Below are 25411 nucleotides of genomic sequence, written 5' to 3' on the forward strand. Positions count from 1 at the left end.
TGTTTTTGAATTTGTTTTCACGCTTAATTAACTTTGTATTTATCGAACGATGTTATATGGCAAAATGCATTTCATGCATATGAAATTGATTCTTGGGAGTCACGCAACAATTACACTCTTAACAATGTTTTTAAATCTAAACTTTGTCGATATAAAAATTATCTTAAAACGCGACGTAACAAATTTTAGTGGTCAGAGTCACCACTCGAGTGCGAAGGGTTAAATTTTGTAATCCCTTTGCTTGTTTTTCAATTTGTTTTCATGCATAATTAACTTTGTATTTATCGAACGATGTTATATGGCAAAATGCATTTCATGCATATGAAATTGACTCTTGGGTGTCACGCAACAATTACACACTTAACAATGTTTTTAAATCTAAACTTTGTCGATATAAAAATTATCTTAAAACGCGACGTAACAAATTTTAGTGGTCAGAGCCACCACTCGAGTGCGAAGGGTTAAATTTTGTAATCCCTTTGCTTGTTTTTCAATTTGTTTTCATGCATAATTAACTTTGTATTTATCGAACGAGGCATATTCATTTTTCCTATTCAAAAAATAAACAAAAAAATCACGAAATTGACAATCGAAGAGACACATTAAATTTTTGCATTCTTTTCTCTCGTTTACTTTTCCAATAAGAAACATTTAACACATCTTATTCGACAAGTATCAAGTTAATTATGCCCGGAAACAACTCGAAGCGATTGGTCACCCCACAGTAACCGGCTCCTCCGCCCTATGCTGCGAGACACGCGCCACGTTATTTCTACTGGTTTCGACCCGTCTCCGCGACCGCCGTTAATCGTTTCCGCGCGAATGCGAATATTTGCTCGACGCGGTCGTATCGGTGGACGACCGTAAACGGAAGCCGTTGTCCTTTGGAACGGGATAAACACCGACATTAACCCATCCGGCTACGCGAGAACCGCCGGACCGCCTTTGTGGCGGCGACAACGAGACCCGGAGTCCACCGCACCGGATGCGAAACCCGAACTTGCCGGATGTTACGACAAGTCGGCGGCCAAAACTGGAAAGAGAACCGATGCGCGGATTTCTTTCGGACTTGGTTCGCCGTCCGAATAGCGGATCGAACGGCTCTCGAATTAACCCCTCGGTGACACGGTAACAATCTCGACGACTCGGGGGGCGAGAGTCGCCGGTGTCTACAACCCCTCGCAACCCCCAATTACGTTTCCCGGCCGCGGCGACGTGCTCAAATTTTGCCACCGTCCCTTCGAGCCGACTCGAGCCCGAGAGGGTTAATAACGCTAACAATTACCAACTACGCGCGCGCGTGCTCCCTTCGCGTGAAAAAAGGACGGCAAGCGTATACGCCGCGCGCCGAATCAACCAGTCTCTGTGGCTCGAGGGTCGCCCATTTCTACCGGGAGGGTCGATGGAATCGAATTGATAGGACGGAAATTTCTTGCAAGTAGAAACGGACGACTTCGTTCGGCCGTTCGAATCTCGAGCAACGACCGATTTCCTGCTTCGATGGTTTTCGATCACTGCGAAATCCGCTGAACAATTTACGATGCCAGCTTATCTGGAAAACTATTGTTATTGTTAACGTCACCCGTGTTGCTACTATCTTTATTATCCAACTCTCGTATTAGTACCGATTGTTTCTTCTTTGTTATCTCGTTGTTAATGCTTTAATGTCTTCCTGTCTTTGTCTTATGTGCTCGCTATTATTAACATTCTCGTTCAAAGTGGACGTAATGGAATTGATAATGTTCACGAAGGATAGGTTCTCCATTTTCCTGCGTATATTTCTTCTTTTTACCTTATATTAGATATTTTAGCATTTTGTACAATATCGTTCTCGTTCGTTTCCTGTGTGCACAGTAAATTCTTCCAAATTGTCCTTCAGCTTGTAAAAAAGATGGACGATTTGGGAAGAGATACGATTATTCGGGCCTTGCGTATTGTTTTTAGAATTGTCGACAATCGGTAATTATAAAAACGCAAGGTTATTACTCAGGATACGCTTTCAACGAATAAAATGCAATAAATGGCTAAACTAATTGCATAAGTGAGAAATACTTGTAATTCAGTTCTCTCCAATTGTCCCTTAGCTTCTAAGCAAAAACGGACAATTTGGGAAGTGGTGGTACGATTACTCGAGCCTTGCTCCTCGTTTTTATAATTGACGACAATCGGCAAGTATAAAAACTTGTGTATTTTCGTGTACAATCTGAGCGTCAATTACAGCGAATTTACTGTACTTTTGTATATTTATGACTTTGTATATATACAAAGAGAATGCTAAATAATTAAATAAAATTGCTCTGCAACAAAGGGTCGATCCTATTGATATAATAAATATTATCATTATTATAAAACGAGAAAAGTTGAAAAGAAAAAATGAAATCTGCGGCGAACGATTCAACGGGAGTACGCTGATTCGTGAATTATCTATTCCCAGGACGTGGTACACTCGCTCCAACTGCGTTGTTTCGGGCTTGGTGCACGCGGTTTTCACCCAACTTCCTCGTTTTCACCGGCGAGCAGCGGTGTTCCACTTTCCCCTGGGCTCACTGGTCTGGCCCACGCCTCCGTTTCAACGGATTCGGATCCTCGATGGGCCTGCGTTCCAATATTCTCGAACCGACAGGGGGCTGGCTCGCGTCTCCGTGAAAACAGAATCGAATCGCATTCGATTTTATAACGGGCGACCTATGAACCATGGATCACCAAACGATCCATTCGATAATCTGATAATTATATTCGTTTTTACAGTAATTAGTTTTTATAATGGTCAGAATTATAAACGATAATTGCCTACGATCGTTTCTTAAGTCCTTGCATAATGATTGGAGTTTCATGACTGCGTTGATTAGCACTTCTTCGTCCTCGATTTCTAGTTTCTTTCTTACTCATGCCGTTTTCATTCTAGTCTCATTTTTTGTTACTTCAATGACCTCATACCGTGTGTTATTCTCTATCAATTTCTCCATTTTTTTTTTCTTCATTTCTTCACTTGATTTGATTACCTTAATCACTCACTTTATCTACTATTTTATCTTTTTATAGTATCACTTCCTTTCTTTTTGATATGCCACTTGTGCGACATATTATCGTATTATTGTAACACCGAGACTTTCTCCGGTTCATTATATATATCATATATTCATTATATAATTCAAAATTGTGATTCTAATATTAATAATAACAATAATTATATATATACATATAATATATATAATGTATAATAATAATAATATAATAATAATAATATAATATAATAATAATAATAATATAATATATATATACACATATAATTATTGTTATTATTAATATTAGAATCACAATTTTGAATTACCATGTCCAAAGTTTAAAAGCATATTGTAATTATTTCCTCGACAATATTAATTTAATTACTCGCTAAAAGACCTTTAACCTTATCGCTCCAACCGACAGCAATGCTGCCAAGCTTCAGCCAGCGTTCTATAAAATTCTTGGAACGATAAATGTAAACATTTGGATGGTCGGAGTCACGTACACGTGATCTCGCGAAAATTTGAATTACAGTAATCGATGTAGCGTAATTTCTTGAAAAATGCCTCATAATTATATTATTAACCAAATTTATCCTGTTTATATTATTAATAAGGTACATAATAATTACACTATTAAAAAACTGTATTACAATTACGCTATTAACCCCTTGCACTCGAAGCTATCTCAACTATAAATATAAAATCATTTTTCTAACTTATAGTATTTCTATTATACGTGACAAAATGCATTTTACGCGCAATGAAATTGACTCTTGGAACTCGCACAATAATAATTGCACTCTTAGCAATATTTTAAATCTAAATTTTGTTAATATAAAAATTATCTTGGAACGTGATATAACAAATATTTTTAGTGGTGCTTCAGAGTCACCACTCGAGAGCAAAGGGTTAATACTTTAATCGCTGCGATACTCACACGTGGGTAACAGAGTTATCTAAACTTTAATTTTCGAAAATTAATTTCTTCGCCATTCAATTATCATTTCTTAATCTTATCAAGGTTCGCAAGAATGTTGGAAAAGTAACGCATGCCGCAGAAATTTGCTGTACAATTTTTATATCACTGAATCAAATACTTGAATTTTATGGAACATTCGAGATGTTTGTCGCGGCCGTCAAACTGTTAAAATAAAAACACCACTGATAACGGTGGTAACGATAACATTTCGGTTGATTTCAGCTCGCGGACAGAAGATATTGCCGGCCAGTGTTTGAAAATAATGGGAACAAATTGGTCGGTGATAGTAGGCAACGAGGCGCGACGTTCGCCGGAACAAAATCGCGGCTTGCTTAGCAGCGTTGGTACGCGTTAGTACGCGTCGCCTCTCGTCGTCGGAAGCTCGCGGTTTTATCTGGTCCCGTGGCGGCTAGAAACGAGGACGTGGAAGAGACGCAAGGAAACCCGAGATCGTCGGCAGAAATCGGAAACCGGACGAGGTTGCTATCGCCGGAAAAGTCGCTGAAATTCCGTGGCCGCGATTCCAGCCAGATATCCAATCTGAAAACACTCGGTCGGGTTTCTCCGTGAAACACGTTTGCACGACGTCGTCGACGAATGCGGAATAAACACGAAATTTTAACGTCCTTGCGCTCGACCTCAGAGCGTCCGGGGGGAAACAAACATCGACCACGGTGTTTTGGGACACGCGTGGATAAATTACGGCAACGCTCGTCGTACAAATTGCTTCGCGTACGAACGCCGCGCCGCTTCCGCTGAAATCGCCAGAAAATCGCAGAGAAATACAGGGTTCCCCGGAAAGAATCATCCGATTTCAAAAATTTATATTTTAAAAAATTACACACGGAAGATTATAATTCAAACGCGAATATAACGGGGAAACGTGCGAGTTTTACTTTTCATTATTTTTTTCTCAATAGGTGACACTAGCTGTTTGCTTGTTGTACCAAACCGTTGGGATTGGTCGCAGTTCATCCGATAATATGGTTCTACACAGTTGGCCTCCGAGATCACCCGACCTAACCCCATGCGACTTCTTGCTTTGGGGATTTGTGAAGGATCCTGTCTTCGTACCACCTTTACCTACAAGTGTAAATGAACTGAACAAACGCATTTGTGATGCTGTACAAACAATTACCAGAGATACGTTACACCGTGTTTGGCAAGAACTTTCATATCGCAATGATATACGTGTAACGAAAGGAAGTCAAATCGAACATTTGTAAACAAAAGCTCACACATTTTCCCGTTATATTCGTGTTTGAATTATAATTCTCTGTGTGTAATTGTTTAACACGTTCCCTGCCAGACCGTTTTTTGAAGACTTTCCGTTCAAGCCGCGTGGGGCGTATGCGCCCCACGCTTTACATTTGTATTATTTTGTTTCTGGCGTATGCTTTACAATAATTAAAATAGTGCAAAAATCATAATTATCAAGGAAAGGTTGTATAGTTTAACATGCATAACACAGCAAACCAATAAATTTATTTTTCTAGGAATTACTTTAACAAATACCTGGCTGATCATTATTATGCCAAGCGAGTTGCATCCTCACATATAATTTTTTTTATCATGCCTATATTAGTTTAAAATATAACATTTTAGTTAAATTCAAGTTTGTATGCGATTACAAAGGGATGTTACGATGAACTTTGTTAAAACATGGCAAACATAAGTGTGGTTTATCCACACAACTATCGCAGAATGTTACAACTTTTACAGTACTATAGAACTATAAATCAATCCCAGCTTCAGTGAAGCAGTAAGTATTGTGTCAACGACACGCGAATAAATGACTGATCGGAATAAGAGAAATGCAGTTAAAACAAGTTACAGTAAAGAAAAATTGCCCATCACGCCGCGTGGGGCGTATACGCCCCACGATTAAATGAGGGCATCAGCAATAGTATTAAGATGTCCATAATTGACTGCATAATGAATTTTTAAAAAATTCTTCATTTTACAATGATAATACCAAATGGCTTGAACGGAAAGTTCAGCGTGGGGCGTATACGCCCCACGCGGCAGGGAACGTGTTAAAATATAAATTTTTGAAATCGGATGATTCTTTCCGGGGAACCCAGTACTTCGAGACTTTCCTGGGAACTTCGATCATTCCCGAGAATCGTTCCGTGCGATATTTACAGCGAAATTGGCATCGAGTGGAAGCGAGAAGGGGACGACGGAAGGAGAGAGAGAGGGGGGGGGCGAAGTCAAGGCTGATGCTTGGCGCAAGCCGACTGTGATAAGACAAAGGCTAACTCTCTTCAAGGGCGCGACGTCGACTGCGGTTCTCTCGGCCGCTTCGCACGCGCCGAGTTGTCGCTTCGCCGAAGACGCACGAACTAGCATGGAGACGCGCGAGCAACGTCGTGCCGCGGCGAGCGTTCAAGAGGGGCGAGGAGGGGCGGAGAGAGAGAGAGATGGAAAGAGAACCAGACCAGCCCTGGCCGGCCGTGAGCGACACCGTGGATCTGGCCTCTCTTCGCGCGCGGACCTCACGTCGCCACGATAAAATTCGATAAACCGACGAACCTCTATGATCGACGTGCCTCCGCCGCTCGTCGTCGCGCATGTCGCGTATCGTCGTGTCGTCGTCGCACAGCCGTGTGCTCCGGCATTGACTTTAATGGTCACACGTGGCGGAACCGACGGCCGTGGAAATAGACAGTCGCGTAACGCTTCGCTCGGAAGATCGATTCGTGTCGGGATCGCTGCACGCCTTGCGAAACACACGTTCGCTCGCGTGTCATTCGGGGCGACCAAAAATTCGTGAATTTTTCCGGCGATCGAGAGGTTCCTGTGTGGCGTGTACGATATATCGACTTTCGCCGCGTATAAAGTAACAGTGTTTACGGGCGCCGATCATTCAGGGGAATCGATTACCATTTTAAATTTTATAGCGTTGCATGGAAGTAGTAAAAAACGACGATCGCCGGCTATTTTGATCGCTCGTTAGTTTGTTCACCGATGCCGGTATGAGCCATCGAGCGACTTTTAATCTCGAACGAGTTTTTCCCGCAATCTTTCTACTGTGCGATAAATCAGTGCTTATTTATTCATACACAGGGTGTCCAGAAAGGTTAGGATCAAACTTATATTATGTGTTACCGAGTGCAAATAGATGAGAAAGGAAGTTCACGAAAACTTGTGTCTGATAATGCTTTATTAAAAATATATAAGTTTTTAAAAATGTTTATGATTTATTGCAGCAGTTTTAACCCCTTAACGTGTACGCTCGAGTTAACTCGAGCGCGCTAAACTGACCAAACTGTGCTCACTCGAGATAATTCGAGCGGCGTTGTACTTTATGTTGCTATAATTTTTCACACTCGAATGCAATCGAGAATTGAAAATAACAATGTGAAAGCAAAAAAAGAAACAATCGTTTTATTGATATTTATCATCTACATGGGATTGTAAACTATAACACTTACTTATTCAAGTAAGAAATATATCACACAAAAGAAAATTTTGATTAATTTTATAAATACTAGTATTGTTATTATTTATGTTTCGAAAAGAAAGATAAAAAAAGTCGATGTGCGTGTAATATTACAATACTCGACTATTTTCTGCAATGTTATCAAAATCCAAAATTGCAATAAAAATTTTGATTATTTTTGTAATTTTCTTGCCAAGACAACGTTCTAAATTGTGTTTTTTTACATTAAAAAAAATTGATTTTTTTTGGCCGGCCTTTTTAAAAAAAACTGTGCATTAAGGGGTTAAGAAATGTTCGAAAATTCTTCTTCTTGCAAGAACGCAGGCTTTCATTCGTCGATTTAGTCATAGCCGAACTCATTGAAATATTCCATCTGTATTGGAAATAATAGTAAATGCATTTGAAAACACGCCCAAAATTGATCTTCTGTTCGTATTCTATTTTTTATAAACCTATTCTATTTTCTATTTTATTTTTTATTTTATAAACGCTTGTATAAATTTTGAAGCATTATATTTTTTCAATAAACACACAAGTTTATACGAACATCTGTTTGTTCCGAACACCCCCTGTATACAAATAAACGCACACTTTCACAACAATAAAAACAAAAGCATAACTTACGATCAGACAGCGGGTTTTATGCTTTCGTGAAAAAATTAACAGATGAAACACAGAGCAATGGACACGGTTGTTTATTTTAGAAATACTATTATGTTATTTTCAACTTGTTAAACTTATTAACAGAAAAAATATATTTTTATTCGACTTCTGTTTATTGCAATCGAGGCGGCCAATCATTGTTTCGCATAAAGATATTTCAAATGTAATAACACCGAATGCAAAAATACGTCGAACTTTTGTTACTTACTATTATTATGTACTATTATTTTATTATCATTTACTTACTATTTATTATTATCATTCATGGACGTGCACGTCCTGCAGAACGGATCAATCGAGCTAAATCTCGACGAGTATTTTGAGGGTGTAAAAGGCAGGGCGCGCACAAAGAGGGTTAAAATTGACAAGCGAGGCAACGATAGGATTGTTATTCATACCGTGCATAACTTTATACAGAAAACATACATAGATCGACAATGATTCCTCTCCGAATGAAGGGGACGTAATTCGCAATTCAGTATTCAGTATTCGGTGTATCCAGTATCCACCCGACCATTAAAACGGGAAATTACAAATGGTAATCGAATAAGAGTGGCAGGCCACGTAATTGCGGTGAATACATGAATGCGGATCCGAGACTTGAAAACACCACGTGCACCACGCTGTTGGCCATGTGTCCGCCGGTAATTTCAGTTTCTTCACCGATCATTAGTCGTCGTTACTCAAGAGCGCGTGTGCTCGTGGTACGCGTGGCTCTGTGCTCGCTTTCGCGCCCAGCAGAAAAAGAACGAGGAAAGGTCTCCGACGATCGAAAGATAGCTGGCTGATTAATCCTTTGACTGGAACGGGCCGACGCATTCACTGGGCGTCGATCGACGGCTTTTCCGAATAAAACAGCTGCGCTGTTCTTTTTTCTTTGTTTTGAAAAATCAACCTTTGTAAATTGAATTCGCCAGAATTGGCGAATCGCACGCGAGAATGCGTAAACCGTCCTAGAAAAACAGCGAGGAAATTGTTTATTCGTATATTCAATTATTTAATTATTCGTGTATCGTGTTCGTTATTGTACGCTATATGACAAAGGATTTTTTCCGTTGACATCAATGAGCTATTATTATTATGTACTATTATGTATTATTACTTTGTATACAAGTCGTCGATCATTAATTATGAATAACGTGTGCTTCTCGATTAATCTTTTCAATGTGTTACCGCATAAAATAAAAGGGTCCTTAATTCGCATAGCGTCATAGTAATTCAGCCTGAACTAATATCATCTATCACCGACGACTCTTTAAATCTTAATGATTATATTTCTCGTTGTGTTAGAGTAAATTCACCTTAATTTTCCTTCATTCGAGCCTCGCACCATATTTTTATAATTGTTGACAATAGGCAACTATAAAAAATGAGCCGAGGGGCTCGCATAATCGTATCTCCTCTTCCCAAATTGTCCATTTTTGTTTACAAACTGAAAGAAATTTAGGGAGAATTTACTGTACATGGTTATCCCGTTCAAATAAAACAAGTAAATAAATTAATGTCCCGAGGCCATCGACAAGATCGCGATTACTATTTCGATCTAAAATGCTCATACCGCAGGGATACACTTGTTTTACCCGCGATCCATGCGTTTTTAGTCTTTTATTCTTCTTCCTTTTCTCGCGTCATCGTCAATCTCTAATACGATTCTATATTTCCAATTTTATGTATTGCAAGGACCTCGTCCCGTTTATTAGTAAAATAAAATAAGAAATGACTATAAAACCAATGAAATGCGAGGCAATACGATGGAGAGCGAAATGACCGGTATTTGCGAGCGCGGCATCTGGTAAAGAAAACTGAACGAAAAAGAAAGGAAAAGAGGCAAAAAGTGGGAAATACACGGCTCGCGTTTGCGATTATAGGAATCTTGCTCGACTAGAGAAACGAGACGAGGTTGGCGGAGTCGCTCGCGGTGAAAATCGTCCACGGTCATGATACCTGTAGGGTAGCGGAGCCGGTTACCGTGGGGTGACCATTTTTTGTTTTGGTTTCTTTTCTGGCGTGATTAACTTATCGCGCATATCAATCGGATAAAACATATCACATTTTTGTGTTCCCTTATTTTGTTTGTCGTTGAATAAAAATCGCTGCATATTCTCTATTAACCCCTTAATGCACAATTTAAAAAAAAAAACCGACCAAAAACAATCAATTTTTTTTATCTAAGAAAATACATATTTGGACCTTAATTTCAATAAATATGTAAAAAAAATGCAAAAATTACTAAAAATTCAATAAAAATAGTGGATAAATAATTATAGTGAATATTGAATCGCATTGCAGATCGAATTTTGTACCCATCGTACTGTTTTTCAATTACCAGTTACTATTTTGAAGGGGAAGGAGGAGACGAAAAAAAAACTGAAAAATATTTAATTTTACCTAAATTTGTAATAATATAATAATAATATTTATTAGCTGAAAAATATATAATAAACTAAAACTATTCAAAATTTTCTTTTGTATGGTAAATTTCAAAACAAGGTGCAGAGCTCATAGCCCAACATTCCTTATTTCAACATTAGAAAACATACCTTTTATACACTAAAAATCCAATTTACTCTCTATAAAAATACACCATAAAACAAAAACGTTTTTATATGTTGACACTAATAATATTTGTAAAAAATAAAAAACAATTGTCTTTGAAGAAATTCACTTTGATAACGTCTACTTTACTTCACGACTTGCTCACGAATAATACACTAAATGTTCATAAGTGCCATCCTAAAAGTGCATATTTTATTCCTGAATAAGCAAAAAATAGAAAGAGATCGGAGATAACTGGAGAGTAATAAATAAATTAGTCATAACAAAACTCACAAAAGTGCCAACGCTAATTAGATACGCAATAATGGATATAGATAGATAGAAACAATTACCAGGTCAGAGATGCTTATAAGTGTCACCCTAAAAGGCCATATTTTATAATCCCAAATAAACAAACTTTACAGCTTACAATACAGAATTACACGATGAATATCAATAAATTGAATGTTTTCCTTGGTTTTTATTAAGTTATTTTTACTGCCCGGATATATTCGAATCTGAACATTTTAGCGACATAAGTTGCGACGCCGACCGTATATATACGGGTCTGCACATTTTGGCCGGTTTTGCACGCCCGTGTTAATACGTTTCTGCGCGTTAAGGGGTTAAGGGTGATTAAAAATTCGATTTAATTCTACTTTGCTTTCTCTTTCCTATGTTCCTAGAAAATTCTTTCTCTTCATATTTTCATTCTTTTGCATTACCTCTTTACCGTAAATATTATTATAAAACCTATAGAATATTTATAATTTACGTGTGCTGGAAAAATTTCGTTTTCCGCCAATCGAATCGATTAAAATGAAAATACGTCTTAATCGATAAACATAAAGTAAATTGTGCGGTCTCTCGCTTTACGGTAACCGGTTCCGCTATATCCTCGGAATAGAGAAAAATCGGTCGGGTTGATGGGACGAAAAGCGAGACGTCGCATCGGGGAAAAAGAGATTCCGCGGTCGCGATGAGGAAAGCGAGAACCGAAGAGCGAGAAGCGACTCTGTGGCTAATAAGACGGCCGTAAGGGCCCATCTGGAGGGAATGGACCTCGCAAATTGGCCATGAGACCCAAGGTCGTCCGGTATATCCCACATAGTCGGGGCCAGTGGCCCCCGTTGGAAACGAGTCGGCCGAGAGTCGAGAGCAGAGAGAACAGAGAATCCAGGGGAGCTTCCCTGCCCTTGGCTCGCGTTGCTTCTCGACTCGGTCAGGAAGGATAAAGGATAGATAAAACAAGGCTCCGGCCCCGCGGCAACTCTATGGCCCTATCGAAGGACGACCGAGTCCTGCGAGAAGGTCCAGGGGCCTTTTCTTCCCTTCTCTCCGCTCCTCAGCCCGTTGCACCGCAGGGATTGGTGCTTTTCCCTTGGCTTTCAAGAAACGCGCTGGGAAATTCAAAGGAACAATAGACGACCACGATCAACGATTATTGACCAAAGACCGTTGACGCAGGACCATCGACCGTCGACCATGAAGTGCAACAAAGAAGCCGTTAGGTTACCCACCGTGGTTCCTAGAACCCTTTTATCCCTCCATTCGTTTGTTTGTGTCCCAGAAGTTTCACGGTACATTGTGCGGCATGCCAAATTCTATCGAGTAGGATTATAATGAATACAAACAAGTTTCGTGAATCTTCAGACTTCTTTCACAACAACGACGCGCGTAGCAATTGAAAAGCATTGATTTGTTCTATCAATTTTAACCGTTTACACTCGAAGCTATTTTAACTGTAAATATAAAATCATTCTTCTTACTTATAGTATTTTTATTTTATATGATAAAATGCATTTTACGCATACGAAATTGATTCTTGGGACTCGCGCGACAGTTACACTCTTAACAATTTTTCAAATCTAAGCTTTGTTGATATAAGAATTATCTTAAAACGCGACGTAACAAATTTTAGCGGTGCCTCTGAGTCACCACTCGAGTGCGAAGGGTTAAGAAATGGAAATTCAATAAAAATGTATCGTTTCTTTTAACGAGTCTAAAAAGTTGGTAATAATGTAACGGTCTTGTTAAATTATACCGAAGTCATCGCTTTCTGCGTTTCACTGATCAATTTTTCCTATAAATACATAAAATCCGTAGTCTAATAATATAGGGGGTGTCCCCAAAAAACGAGATTCCTGATTTGCACGAAAAATTTGAAAATAATGTAAATAATAATAGTAGTAACAATATATATTTTATTTACAGAGTTTAATAATATTAATACCGTACAAATGAATATACAGAGTGTCCTGAAATTATAGGTACTTCCGGGAAACGCGGGATTCCTGAGGTTATTTGGTGTAACTTCAAATAATCCGATGATAAATTACTTCAAATAATCTCAGAAACCCATTTCCCGGAAATACCATAATTTTGGGACACCCTGTATGTTAATTTGTACGGTATTAGGTATGGTATTAGTATTATTAAACCTAGTAAATAAAATATATATTATTATTACTATTCCTATTATTATTTATATTATTTTCAAATTTCTCGCGGAAACCAGGAATCTCGTTTTTCAGATCTAAGATAAACGTTGCAGGTTTCCTTCGACGAGCAGGAAGACACGAACCATGAGATCCAACAGTTTTCTCCCGACTCGATTGAACGCGCCGGTTCCGGTCGCCTGTCGAGTCAACTTTCCACGGGAAAATCTGTTTAGGGACTGTGAGAAATCAAATTTATTAATTTTTATTTATTATTTACTTATATTAAAATAAAACGTTATATATGTATCCACGAATGAGTTGTCAATTTTTATAAATAAAAATAACCCATTCACTATCCGAATGCACTTAATTTACATGAGAATAGCACAACCACCAACCAACTTATTAAAAGAAATAGATAGATATATTCGGCATCGATTTCGTCAAACTTGGGGAATGGCAATGGGTTAAATTAAAACATTAACCCTTTGCACTCGAAGCCATTTTAACTGTAAATCTAAAATAATTTTTCTGATCTACGCTGTTTCTATTTTATATATGACAGAGCGCATTTTACGCGTGCGAAATTGAGTCTTGTGACTTATACAACAGTTATGCTTTTAACAATTTCTCAAATCTAAATTTTATTGATGTAAGAATTATTTCTGAAATGTGACATAAACATTTTTTAGCGGTGTCTCGGAGTCGCCACTCGACTGCAAAGGGTTAAAATAAAACGTTATATATGTATACACGAATGAGTTGTCAATTTTTACAAATAAAAATAACCCATTCACTATCCGAATGCACTTATTTTGCATGAGAATAGCACAACCAACCAATTTATGAAAAGAAACAGGTAGGTATCTTTTACATCGATTTCGTCAAACTTGGGGGACTGGCAAGGGGTTAAATCGCATTTTTGGGACTTGTTCATGGTCCTCGATGGACGTCCTGTCCGTTTCCCTTCACGGAAATCGAAGCGTGAGAAATCGAGACGGGAGCATCGAGAAGCGATGCAGAATTTCGGTAACAAACCGATAAAATCTCGAGACTTTTCCGCGCCTTTTATAGCCCTTAACAAAGGATACAGCCTTAACGAACACGCCGAAAGCTCACAATATTATCCTAAAGTGCGACGATGCGCAGATAAATTTTCTTTCGTCGGTTCCGATCGATTTTCACGGTTCGCTCGACTGGAAGCCAGAGTTAAGGGCTAAAGTACCCGAGACGAGGCGAGGCGAGGACCCCCCACCCACCGTAAAATCTCTCTCGCTCTCTCTCTTCTTCTCTCACTCCGTTTCTCTTGTTCCCCAATTAACCCGAATTGCACTCCGGGCTGTGAACCGGACAAAAGCTCCTTCTCCGGCAGCGGTTCTCCGTTTCACGCAGCTGTGTCGAGTGTTGTCGGACGCAGCGTCGACTAATTGCGCTGTTAACTCGGTGAATTAATTCTGCCGACGAGAGACACAGACTGGGAGAAAGAACGATCTCGAGAGAGAGAGAGACAGAGAGAGAAAGAGAATCCTCGCCGCCTCTCTTCGCGCGTTATTCGATTAACAAGCTACCGTATCGATCGGGAGCGACACGGAGAATCGAGAACAACACAAAAATGATCAACCCCCGTTAACTAGAATCGCCGGTCTGCGGGACCGCTGCTAATTATTAGGTCTGCCGGAAAGTTCTGTCTGTTTTTGAATAGAAATATAACACAATTTTCATACATTTAACCCTTTGCACTCGAAGTTTTTTTTGAGTCATGTTACCAGCAACTCGAAGCCATTTTAGTGAAAAGATCATATTCACATGTAAGTTCATGATATAAGCATTAAAAGAAAAGTCATCGTTGTATGTTATTATTTTTTTAATTGTTTATGGATACAAATGTTAGGATATATAAAAAAAATTATAAAATTATTACATTTTGTAATCTTCCAAAGTGTGATACCTCTCGAAGCAATTGCCAATATATAATCTTGGCTTCTCTAGACAGGTATCACAAAAATAATGGGTCTGCCGTCTTTCGCCTGGAATTTTTCTATTCAAACACACTACACAATCTTTCTTGGTTCCAGAATGTATAATATGTAGGTGGTTGTTGAGCCTGGCCTCCGTATTTGGTGTGTAACTGTATTCTCGAGATGTGCTGTTTTGTCGGAAATTTCCAATCAATTGGTCCACCAACAATTTTACAAACTTCACTTCAATATCACTTTCAATTCTCGGTATGTGTCGTCGTACAGCAGGAAATATATCACTATCATTAGAATCGGATTCATGGCTTAGTTCAATATTGTCTGCTTCATCACGGCCAAGAGCGTCTATATTATTTATGTAATCTTCACTATGAACTTCAAATTCTAATTCGTCGCTACTACTTTCAATATCACTATAATTTTCACAAATTTTTCTTTTATTTGCCATATCGGGGATAGAAATATGTATTCAAAATATAAAAACAACAGATAAACTAGAATCTGATATACACTCTACTGCTGAATAACACGACTTAACTCACTTGCATCCAAGTGCGGAATGCGGAATGTTGCTCAAACCGCGATTGTGTGCTGTTATCGAGAGCATAACAATCCGCGAGCCGCGACCGTCATTTGTCACCAACAGCGAAACATCCTATAACTAATTTTTACCATTTGTTTTTGTTCTTATGTTAAAAACTGAAAATTATTTGCATTGTCTCCGTAGCGGAGCCCTCGAGTTTGAAGACAAATTTTAAATGGCTCCGCTCCGGAGCCCTCGAGTGCAAAGGGTTAATAATACTTATTGTAGAATATACTTTCCATCGTTACTTATGACTTCTTGCCAGCGTGATGGCAACTTGTGAATGCCATTTTTTAAAAATGATTTATTTTTAGAGGCGAAGAACTCAACTAGTGCTTGGTTGACATCAGCTTCAGTTTTGAATTTTTTGTCCTGTAAAAAGTTTTGCAAAGAGAGAAACAAGTGATAATCGGAGGGTGCTAGGTCTGGGGAGTGTGGCGGATGTGACAGAATTTCCCAGCCTAGCTCTGCGATTTTCTGACGAGTCGCCAAAGCAGCGTGTGGTCTGGCATTATCATCGGTAGCCATGTTTTCACGATCGCGTCTCACTTAATAACGACATGAGACATCTTTGTTTCAGTTTATTTAGGAGAGTACATGCGTGTAAATGCAATGATAAAGAGAGATAGTCATATATGTCTCAAATCAACATGTGCATATGAACTGAAACTTGAAGTGACACTATCGGACAGAACTTTCCGGTAGACCTATTACTTATTCATCTGTGGTGACAATGGCGATTGTAAGAAAAATCGTAAACAAAAGAGAAACATTTTTTGAACTCAACCGTTCAAGTTGGACCGTTCGTTATCGACGAGCAAAGCAGCGAACAATCGATTTCGATCTCCGATTTACCACTCGTTTAAGCTCAACGATAACGCAGTAAACATTAGCGGTCTGTGAGAACGCTAATAACGGTTACGTAAGTCTTACTAGGTGTAGTAGCTAAGGGTTAAATAAACCCGGATTATGGCTATTAACCTTCGTTCGCGACCCTATCCCCCAATTCGGTCAAACCGCGTCAGTTGTTTCGAAAGTCTAAACCTGTTCTTCGTGTCCGTTGAGAAGCAACGATTAAACCTTTTTAACTTGTTTAGTGGACGAACAGCGTGCGCGTACGCGGAATAATAGACGCTCGACGTGTTTAATTTGGACGTTCAAAGAACGCTTCTCGCCACTGGTCTAGGGTCTCCGTTAGAAAGAAAGAAAGGAGGGAGGGAAGAAAGAAATAAAGAAAAAAAAGGAAGAGAGAGAGAGAGAGAGAGAGAGAGAGAGAGAGAGAAGAGCGAAAAACCGTGGAGACGTCGCACCACGGCCCTGTACCCTTGAAGTCGAAGGTTGTGGAGCTAGCGAGGGACAACCTTCCTTCCTTCCTTTGCTTCCGATCCCCTCTTGCCCTCCTGGCCTTCTGCCCCCGGCCAGGTCGCCCCTCGACCCCTCATTCCCTTCACCGATCGAGGCTCGTTCGCCTTTGTGCTCGGCTTTATTTCATCGCGCACTGGACATCGATTGGCCTCGAGTCTCGTCGCGATATAATAATAGCGCTTTGAAAACGATTTCCCGAATCGAGACCGATCAAACACCGCGTCCAGAGACGCTCCAAAACGGACCCTATCTCTCTCGTTCCCCGGCTCGACGGAAACGCAAACGAGTATGCATGTATCCCGAGAGTCTCGAACCGTTCCTTCTTGGGGGAATAATGTCGAGGGGATGTTCGTGCTGAAACCGCCGCACAGTGGGCTTTTGCAAACCCGTTTATCGTGTCCAAAATTAAATTTTTCAGGTATTATATTCCCAAACGCTTTTGTACACGTTCAACCTTTCGAAGATTCAAAATCCAAAATATTAGCTAATTTAAATAATTATACATGCGTGCAAGCATATATCACACTGTATTTATATGTGCAATTATACACCACACTAAAGAGAAGAATCGGAGATTCAAATGATAACTTTTGTCCTAAGAACTCATAAAAAGGCGTGTACTAATTTTTAATTAACGTTTTATATATATTAACCCTTTGCACTCGAAGCCATTTTAACTGTGAATCTAGAATAATTCTCCTGACTTACAGTATTTCCGTTTTATACGACAAAGTGCATTTTATGCACACGAAATTGCGTCTCGTGATTCGCGTGCAGCAGTTATACTTTTAATAATATTTAAAATCTAAACTTCGATAATATAAAAATGATCATAGAACGTGATATAACAATTTTACTGGTGTCTTGGAGTCACCACTCGAGTGCAAAGGGTTAATAGGCGTGTTTTCACGATTTAATTAGTCTCCCATGATTCTGTAATCCATGCACGAATGTCGCGATATTTAAACAATTTAAACTATGAGAAAGGTTTTACAAAAAGTATTTTATATGAAATCTTAGAAATACACAAGTTCCAAGTCGGTCGTTGCACAGTGGTCTGGAGAAATTCCCTTTCTGTGATAAAAATGATTTTTATTTATTTTTCTACGGGAAAATTATCTATTTATTTTTCTATTAACCGATTAATATACGAGTTAGTAAATTTGTCTATGGTAAATGCCGCTTGTCAAGTATGAAAGATATCATCAAACGTGTTCCATTACATCACGCTTGAATGAGTCAGATGAGGTCGTAAAAAATCCAAGGTGGCACAAAAAGCATTTTAGCGTTGTTTCAAGGTTTAAGGTTACAGTATCGCAGCTCGTTAAATTCTTCTCGACACCAGCTAGAACATTATCAAGTCAAAAATATGTATTAACCCTTTCGGGACGAATGTCTACATACGTCGACATATCGACGATATCAGGGTTGCACATTTTATTTGCAGTAGTTGCATTCATATAATTGAATCACGTACATGATAGAAGATCATTGGATATGTTTTCCATTTTCCCTATTATTTAATATTTTAAAAATCGAGGTGACCAGCATCTTTTGTGAAAAAAGTTTTGCTTGCAAGTCTATATATTCTAATTTGTAGAAATGTGAATATTGACTAACTTTTGTTGGAAGCATATTTTTGCCAGATCATCGGCAAATAATATTATAATATAATAATAATACATATAAATATATATAATAATATAATTAAAATTATTCCACACACGAAGGTTGCAAGAGGTCGCACTTAAACTTGATATCCTTTTCTTAGTAATTGTTTAAGCAGTCGTATAAAAAATGGTCAGACACGCACACACATACACGCTCGTAACTTTTAATAGCTTCTTAAAACTCTTCTCAAAGTTTGAATTGTCATGAATTTGATGCTATTTGCATATGGAATAAATATTGATTCAAACTAGATTCAATACTTTCAGCGCGCCAGCCAATCTGCTCTCTAATACTATATAATTGGTGTGTAAATCGTTTAATTTCGCTTTAATATTTTACGACTTTGTATTTAGAACGGTGTATCTCCGCATGGAATCGTCTAAAGCTAATATTTTAGATCTATGAATTTATTATTAACATTATTAATATTAAGGTAACACTAAATTATTCGTGCTTGAATAATATCTTAAATTTTGAAGAATCAGAGGATTCTCAGTTTATAGCAATACTGAAACTTATGAACCTTACATCGAACATAAGAAATTGAATGCGTTCTGTAACTCTATTTTCGAAAATCCGGAACAATCGCACGCGCGCGTTTCTAGAAACCGGCATTGTCGAGATAAAAAGCTTTCGATATAGCCGTGTGTACACTCGAGAACACGATGCTATCGTGCATCTTCCCGTATCGCTGCGAAACATCGTTGGAACACTTCCGAGTTCTTGGTTACTGTTATCAGCTCGAACAGCTGGAAATTAGTTGCGAAAGAAGTACATACCCGTTAAGATTCGGACACTTCATAAAACCCAATAACTTTTTTAGAACTGGACTAAACGACTTGATTTTTTTTTACATGACAGAGCGACCCTAGTCTACTAGACCGTAACTAGAACGTTTTTTTTACATTTTGAATGACAAAAGAAAACAAAAGAAAACTCTCGTTTTTTCTCACGTTGAACGCCACATCTTATACTAACAAATTAGACTTATATTTAAATTTGTTTCCATAACATTATAATATTTTATTAGTCACGATGGAATTCATTGAAACATTGTAAACATAATTGGAGTGACACTGGACACTCAGGACAATACGTTATAGTGTTTTGTAAATATTTTTTTTGCTTCGTGGCGCCGGCAGAAATTCTACCGATTTACGCTGGGCGTTCAACGTGTTAACCCTTTGCACTCGAAGCTATTTTAACTGTAAATATAAAATCATTTTTCTAACTTATAGTATTTCTATTTTATATGACAAAATGCATTTTATGCATATGAAATTGTCTCTTGGGACTCGCGCAACAGTTACACTCTTAATAATTTTTTAAATCTGTACACTCTTAATAATACACTCTTAATAAATACTCACTCTTAATAATACACTCTTAATAATACACTCTTAATAAATACTCACTCTTAATAATACACTCTTAATAATTTTTTAAATCTAAACTTTGTTAATATCAACATTATCTTAAAAGGTGATACAACAAATTTTAGTGCTGCCTCAGAGTCACCGCTCGAGTGCAAATAAAAGAAAAATATATAATATAAAAGAAAAAAAAAACCGACTTTTCCAAAGGTTACACCATTGAACCCGCGAACCCATAACGAAAATGAAAGAAATGCGTTTAATAAGTAATAGCAAAATTTAAAAAAAGCATTCCAGTTATGGCCTGGTGTAGACTGGTCGCTCTACCGTCTAAAAAAAAATCCAAGTCGTTTATTCTAGTTAAAAAAAAAGTTATCGCGTTTTAAAAAGTGTCCGAATATTAATGAATCACTGTACGTAAGATTTAACCGATCGTCTCTTTCCAACAACTTTTCCAATAACCAACGGTCGTTTCTGAAGGACCTCGGTCAACGATGCATGCAGAGAGAGAGAGAGAGAGAGAGAGAGAGAGAGAGAACTTTGAAAATCAAGGAGGATCGTTCGACGGATAAAATAGCATGGAAAAGGGTATTGTTTGCGGAGCCGAGGCGACGAGATGGCGCCAATTGGACACAGCAGTTCTAAACAATTTCGAACGAGGACGCTGCGATTCTAGAGGCTGCGTTCGCGGATCCGTGGGCCGGCTAGCCGCGAGCCGCGAGCCGCGAGCCGCGAGGGGAACGGAAGCGAGCCGCGCGCGTTACATAAACGTGCAAACACGCAAATAGGTAAAGGTTAATTCGCGAAGACGGTGAATAGAAGCGTAGCTGTAAAAGCGCCTGTGTGCACGTATATCGCGGGGCCCGGACAGGTCAGGACGGACACGATAATTGCTCGGTGGCTGAATAGCAGAATAAACGAAACCGGTCGGTGCAGCGGATTCGCTATACGGACGAGAGTCAACTCGCCGATATCAATCGCTTGGATTCGCAGCTTCGGTCTTTCCTTCGTCCATCGCCATTCGTTTACCTCAATATTTTAACGCGGCGAACGTTTTGTGTCGCGAAGCTCGAATAGACAGCGATAACTGTCGGACAGATAAGAAAAGGTGAGCAAATGATAACAAATGAAACTCGCCGCGACAGAGAACGATAAAATACAGAAATACATGCTTGAAGTTAAAAAAAATATATATATAATTGCTATCTTAATTCGATAATTTGTTATGGGTGACGTGCGAGACTATTCGCGTACGCAGTGAATTACGAGCGGTTAGGTTCGAGCAGAAGGCAACCGAACCCGTTAGTTCTCTCCGTCGGCATTATCATGTAACGACGACGAGTCGCGGCTCGTTTCCGGGGAACAATGATGCTAAAATGAAATTCGATATTCCTTTACGACATTTCAAGACTGCTGTGGATTGTTACGTTTTTTTTCTATTTTTTTTTCTTTTTTTTAAATATACGTCGATTGGCGAACGCGTCAAGGAAAATTCATTACGTGCACGTATTTACGTAAATGCATTTCGGACGTACATCGTGGTAATCCGGTGCGCAGCGACCTCGACAAGGCTAACTCGAACGATAGCGATGAAACGTTTAATATTCCGACGAATGATTATTTATTTATATAACCGGTATAAACCCTTCGGCACACAGGCGATGTAAGGTTCAATGTCTAAATCAAACTGATCGCGGGAATTAAACGAAGTTGTACGGAGGACTGCAATATTTATTTGCATTTCTAAAAACCCTATTCAACCCTAGATTTATACGGAGCACTGGAAGCAGCTATTTTATACCAATTTATAGAAGTGACGATAATTTATCCTGATTTTTAACATTTATTGTATTGCAATATTTTCCGCAAGTAACACGTACATTGAATAATCGTAAATTAACCCTTTGCACTCGAGCGGTGACACTGACGCACCGCTAAAATTGTTACACCACGTTTCAAGATAAGTTTTACACGATCGAAGCTTAGATATAAACAATTGTTAAAAGCCCAACTGTTGCACGAGTCGCAAGACTCAATTTCATATGCATAAAATGGACTTAGTCGTATAAAATGGAAATACTATAAGTCAGAAAAGTTCATTTAGATATAATATAATATATATATAATTATATAATATATATTATTTATTATATTAGTATATTATATTATTATATATTATTATAATTATTATACTATTATTATATATTATTATAATATTATATATTATATTATTTATTATTATTATATTATTATATATTATTATAATATTATATATTATATTATTTATTATTATTATATTATAATTTATATAATATATATATATATTATAATAAAATTATATATAAAACTTCTATTGAACTTTAAAGTTAAAAGTGGCTTCGAGTGCAAAGGGTTAAACAATTAGTTACACGTTATTCTGGCGGGTTCGATGAACCTAGTATCAAACAAAATTTCATTAATATATCAGGGAAAGTAATGGCGGAATACCACGCCAGTATTTCCGCTTTGACGTTGGTCATGAATATGCAACGAGCGGGGATAAAAAAAAAACGTGAATAAGGGTGAATAAACGGTGAATGAAGAATTAGCGGCAGGAGAAGATGTTCGAAGCTGATGAATGACCAAAGAGAGCACTGTATTATGTACGGAGAAAACGTTGAGAAAATCAAAATCTGTGTACATCAGCAGGATGGCGAAAACACGTATACGACACAACCGTATCGATTTCGATATCGGTCGTTTTACGGACGTGCACGCGTTGCAATCATCGATCGGAGACTCCGTCGCATTGTTTCCACACGCCTCGAAGGAAAGGAGGCTTCGTGTGTCACCGTCAAAGGCGAGAGCTTTGCCTCTGGAAACGGTGTAACGTAAGCGCGTGGATATGCTCGACACAAAATTCTATGAAAAGAAAAATGATTTAGGTCGAAAACGGGTATTGGGAAGCTTCTAAAAATAAACCTTTTAAACCGTTACGTATCGGTTATATTCGGTTTTTGTTCTCCAAAATCAATATTACAACCGACATATTACATCTGTTTCGTTCCAGATTTCGATTACAGCTCTATTTTACGTAATAATAAATGCATCGCATTTGGATCGAGAATGCGTGGCGATATAATCACATCTTCGTAACTTGTACAACTGAGAAGCTGCGACAGCAAGCGTTTTTGTCTGTCGCACAGTACTGAAATCAAAAATCGAAAATATAATATCGAATATATACCATGTGACATAATATAAAATATTATAATATCTACATATATTATTATATATTATTATTATACAGGGTGTCCCAAAAATGTCTCGCAATTCGAAAGTGGCGGGTTTATCAGGTCATTCGAAGCAACTTTTTCCTTTAGAAAAATTTTCTCCGAGGCACCATTAGCGAGTTATTAACGAAAAACAGTGACCCAATGAGAGGCGAGCTCGGCTGGCGCGAGGCGACCGAGCCAATGAACGGAACTGGGCTTCGCGCGCTGGTTGGCTGGGCCGCCTCGCGTCAGCCGTACTCGATTCTTATTAGTCGCTGTTTTTTCGTTAATAACTCGTTAACGGTGTCTCGGAGAACATTTTTGTAAAGGAAGAAATTGCTTCAAATGATCCGAGGAACCCGCCATTTCCGGATTGCGAGACATTTTTGGGACACCCCGTATATAACATATATATTATAATATTATATTATAATATTATATTATAATATTATATTATAATATTATATTATAATATTATATTATAATATTATATTATAATATTATAAATATTATAATATCATAAATAATTTAATTATAATTATAATATTAATATTATAAATATTATAATATCGATAATATAAAATATATACCAATATAATATCGATTCTGAAGAATCAGAACCGAAACCGATAATTCTTAAGAACCTATATCATAACTGTTTTCAACCCTCGGTCGAAACAAACGCGGATACTGCACCTACTCGCATTGTCCACACAGTACGTACATGGTGTACATAGCATAGTCCAAATTACAACACACGTAATCCGGCTGTAAATCGTCGACCGCCTCAATTTCAGAAATATCATTCCGTTAATTAAGTTTGCCTATTACGACGCATAACCGTGTGTTTCGCTCGTGTCTACTTATCGGTACACCCTCCGTTTGCCCTCGCGATCGATACAGGCGCGATTAACGGAGCGTGCGAGCGCGGGCGTGTCTTCTCTCTCTCTCGTATTATTCCCCCTTTTTTTTCGGCAATTCGCAAACTCGGCGTAATCAGCTCTGTAAATCCATGCAGAGACGGGGAAAACGTTCTGCGCGAGCAATCGGAAAAATATTTACGTCGAGCAGCTCGCGAGACATTGCGTAATCGTCGTCACCCGTCTGATTCAAAGACAAACGTCGCTCGTTTTTTAGGTTCGAGCTACTACCGTATTCGGTTCTGGATGAATATGCGTAATTCGTTCGTCGGATATTCATACGTGAACTATCGTTCGCGCGATCTTCTTTATCCGCGACGAACGTTCGCGTATCTCTTCGTCGGTGAATACGACGAAATCGAACGAAATACGGATCGATGGAAATCCGTTCGCGTTCGATTCGCGAAAACGTGCGAAATTCTTATCGGAAGATTGCGATCGGTGCGAGGAATAGAGGCGCGGTTGGTAACGTCTTTGGAAAAACCGATGTTCTCGGAAAATAGTTGTTCCTCCGACTCGTAGAACTCGTAGAACGTTTGGCGAATATAATCGTCTAAATCGTGTACGTAAAATGCTAGCCGTTATTGCGACTCTTTAGATCCATATTGTAACTCACTTTTCGACTTTAAACGCTACGTCACGAATGCGATACGACGAACCTAATTTTTCTGCGATATTCGAGAGCGTCCGCTTTTATATTCTCCTATGTTATCGTTTAAACTTTTAACCGTACACTACGAACTTGTACTTTCTTCGTCTTTGCAGCAAAGCATTTTGATCCGTGGACACTAAATAAATATTAATATAATAATAATAAAATAACAATATTAATATAATAATAATAAAATAACAATATTAATATAATAATAAAAAAATAATAATATTAATATAATAATAAAATAATAATATTATTATCATAATAATAAAATAATAATATTAATATCATAATAATAAAATAATAATATTAATATAATAATAATAAAATAATAATATTAATATAATAATAATAATAAAATAATATTAATATAATAATAAAATATTAGTATAATAATGACAATAATAATAACAATGTTAGTATATTAATAATAATAATAATAAAATTATCAAACGAAAACCGGCTCGAAGAAAGCGATCGATGGCTCATCCTGCAGGAATGGGTAGTTTATTTCGAGACAGCGGAATCGTTATTACTATTTAT

At 38.1% G+C, this 25411-nt stretch overlaps 1 protein-coding gene across 11 annotated transcripts in view; it reads right to left on the reverse strand.

Moving 5' to 3' along the window:
• Window positions 1-25411, reverse strand: part of rdx (BTB/POZ and MATH domain-containing protein rdx) — a 199471-nt gene that overhangs the window by 32349 nt on the left and 141711 nt on the right. The window lies entirely within an intron of this gene.

Source organism: Megalopta genalis, chromosome 15 (genome assembly GCF_051020955.1).
Source record: "Megalopta genalis isolate 19385.01 chromosome 15, iyMegGena1_principal, whole genome shotgun sequence".
Taxonomy (NCBI): domain Eukaryota; kingdom Metazoa; phylum Arthropoda; class Insecta; order Hymenoptera; family Halictidae; genus Megalopta; species Megalopta genalis.